The sequence below is a fragment of the Capsicum annuum genome, chromosome 12, assembly GCF_002878395.1.
Source record: "Capsicum annuum cultivar UCD-10X-F1 chromosome 12, UCD10Xv1.1, whole genome shotgun sequence".
Lineage (NCBI taxonomy): Eukaryota > Viridiplantae > Streptophyta > Magnoliopsida > Solanales > Solanaceae > Capsicum > Capsicum annuum.
In genome coordinates this window covers 2,432,703-2,436,271 of record NC_061122.1, presented here as the reverse complement: position 1 = coordinate 2,436,271, position 3,569 = coordinate 2,432,703, and positions in this window count along the sequence as shown.

The window sequence follows — 3,569 nt, the reverse complement described above, 5'->3', positions numbered from 1 at the left end:
GGAATGTGGGTATTTCCTAGATATTATCGTTTCAACTTTGCCTTTGAGATACCTCTGAACTTACATCGAGGGTAGTCTTCCCTTTCTTTCAAATTTGAGTGATAAGACACCTAGAGTTTTGGAAATTATGTCCAGGTAAGTTCTTACCTATGGATATGAAGAGCTACACATTCATGGTTAAGAGTTTACAAGCATATTTTCCGCAACTCATTAACTTGTCACTCATCCCGAGCCAAAGATCGTCTGAAATAGAAGACTATCTTTTCTACCGATTGAGTCAAACTACAGGCAATCTGATTCCCTGAGTCTCAGGGATATGTAGGCTGGGATCTATGTATAAAAATCGACTGCATTCCAACCTCCCCCTAAATTTATTTATTCCCCAGCTTCTCGGTTTCATCAAAAACTCTAAAATCGAGATAGCTGGTGAATCTTTTAAAAATCGTGCTTTAAATCAAGCTTTATGAACTACAAGTGGCCTGAATTCTCATGAAACCTGAGATATGAAGGAAACCTGATACCGAGGTTCGGCCATAACTCCATGAAACTCGTGCGAAAACCAACCTCTATCAGATTTGAATTTGTGGTCGGACAAAAATTAGGAACGTCAACCTCCCTTTGCCCAGGATTACTTGCATCCATTCTACCCAAAGGGAGGGGGAAGTTGTTGACACCTAATTTTTGTCCTCCACAACTACGTTTAATCTCGAGTTTCTTCGATTTTCAAATAAAATCACAAAAATTATTTTTTCCAAATAAATGCATTTTAAAATAATTTTTTTATCATTTAATTAAAGATTTTACATTTTTGTTATTTAAATGAATATTTTATCAAATTAGACTTTTATTGATTAACCTTGAAAACTAATCCAAATGGATAAAGTCTTGATTTTAAATATGATTTGTTCTCGAAATATTTTATTTGGATAAATATTTGTTGGATTTTTATTAAATTAAGAAATTCGAGGTTAATTTGTTACTTGATTCGTGCCAGATTGCGATTCAATTTAGCGAACGAATTAAATATGACCTCAATTGAAATCCAACTGGCCCAATTGTAATGCAACCAATAGATATTTAAATTGGTTAGAATTTAAATAAGTCGTTTAAATTGTAATACAATCTTAATCTCAAAAGTTACCATTTCTTAATTGAGATTATTTTAATCTAATTAAATTTAATTTGAATTATTCTTAATCCAATTTAATTTAATTATAATTATTCTAATCTAATTAAATCTAATTAGGGTTATTTAATAACCCAATTAGATTTAATAGGGGTTATTAAATAACCCCAATTTAAGGCCCAATTGCTCCAATAACCAACCCATTCCCCTTAAATATTCAACAGTCCATTACAACACAAGCCCACTCCAAAATCATTTGACACAGCCTACTACCCTATTTCTCCTCTTTTCCACAAAACCCTTTAACACAATTTCAGCAGCAAAGTTGTGTACAATCAACCAGCTTCAACCAACAATCTCAACAACGGCGATCTCAACCACCCAAAGACCCGATTAACCCCTAACCACGTCAACCCTTATCCAGCGAAACCTATGCCCGTTCCACTCGATTTCAAACGAGAAAATCCTAGAAATTTCTAGAAATCAATGCGTTGGCCTCTCCAACGATTCAATCCCGTATTTCTCAGATAAGATTGTACGATTTCATACAATAGTTGGTTGATTTTCATTGGTTCTTAAGTACAATTCATTTTGGTCAAAAGATATTGGTCCACCCATTTTGAAAAAGGGGAAAAAATCCAAAATGGAGTACCATTTTGCTGATGAAAACCGAAGCGGGGGGGGGGGGGGGAATGAAAATTTCAAATTTCAAAATCTCCTTAAAAAATTCCCGATAAAGACCCTTGGGGTCACTGTTTTGGGGGGTCTTTTTTTTTTCTCTTCTTTCAGGAGATTTTTGGTTCGAAAGTGGGGGTTAGAAAATCTTGAGTCCGAAAAGAGAGAAAAATTCTCAAAAAGGCAGAAATAGAAGAAAGGAAATTTTGGTTCGAGAAGCGGAAGCAGAAAAGAAAAGAGAGAAATTCTTGAGAAAATTCAGTCTCAAATAGAAAATTTGTTCTTGTTTCAAAAGTTCGTCAACTAAATTAGAGTGTCGAGTTGACGGAGAAGAAGTTTTTCTGGTGGTCGTGATCTCCGTACTAGTTTGTCATCTCATTTTTCTGCTCCCCAAAAGGTAACATTCCATTTCCATTTAAGTTTTCGACTACTTCTGCTTCATCACATCATTCTGTAGTGAAAAGTGTTGTTCTAATGATCTTGTGCTGGATTGTTCGCTGTAGACGCCATTTGATGGCCATAGGTTTTATTATGATGCTTGTTACTGTGATGTTCGTTGTTTCTTGCTCCAGTTAATATTGTGTGCTTCGATTAGCTTTAAAGTTTATTATTTTATGACAATACCATCAAATAATGGTTACTGTTTCTTTTGAGGTCTACCTGTCGTAGATATACTCTTTAGGTTGTCATTATTGTTCTATAAATTTTATGTCGTTAATCACCAGCTTGTCATGCCCTGAGTATTGTAGTCTTTAACTGACAAATTCGTTGTTTTAAGCCCTTTTATTGTTCTAGTTTAGTATTGCTGGTAATTCACTCACTCTTGGGTTTGTTTCACGATTGTTTTCTAATTAATCATAAGCTTGTGAAGATATTCCTCAAATCCCTCTCGACAAGAAATGTCAAGAAGGGATAACGAATACATAATATAAGTCCCTTGCTTTACTAGAAATGTTTCTTTTCGATTGTTCGTTTGTTGTGATGACTTTATTTTCTCCCTTTGTTGATATTTGTCAGCTCCTGATTTCACATTCAATCCCTTAAAAAGGCCAGAAGTGCAACTCACTGTTTGAAGTCTTAATGTTCTAGATTTGACACTGATTATGTAGTTTAGGACCGTTAGCTCATATGTTGTTATGACGATTCACAATCTTTTCACCCGTCACATTTAGTAGTATAAATATTACTTGTTGTGATAGGGGTTCATGGTTCTTCATTCAAGTTTATATTAATCCATAGTTAAACTCATTGCATGTCTGTTGAGATAATAACCTCCATGATATGTGATTTTTTGGCTTACAGATTTATTTGATCTTCTCTTGCTTGTGTTCTCTCAGCAATTCAGTCGCAATGATTTTGTTTTTTTTTCCTTGATTTCGGTCTATTTTTTGCACTAAGTTTTCCCATGATTAATGCTGAAATCCTGAAAGCAGTGTTTGGACTTTGTATTAGCTTTGCGTACAATTTGGTGTCATGAGTTACTCCTGATCTCTTTGTGTGATAGAATTATTTATTCTTGCGAGTCTTTGTTTTGCATGTTGCCCACCCTTTTCATCCCGAATTACTTGTATGATTCAATAAATTTTGACATAGCCTTAAAATATTGTTCGATTTCATTTGATTGAATTCATGAAAATTGACTATTTTACCTTATCTTCTCTTTAATTTAAATTTCTTTGATGGGGTACATGTTCCTTTAATGTCACGGATGGTTCCTTCTTTGTGTATGAGTATACATTTTCGACATGGTATGCTGCTATCTTATCAT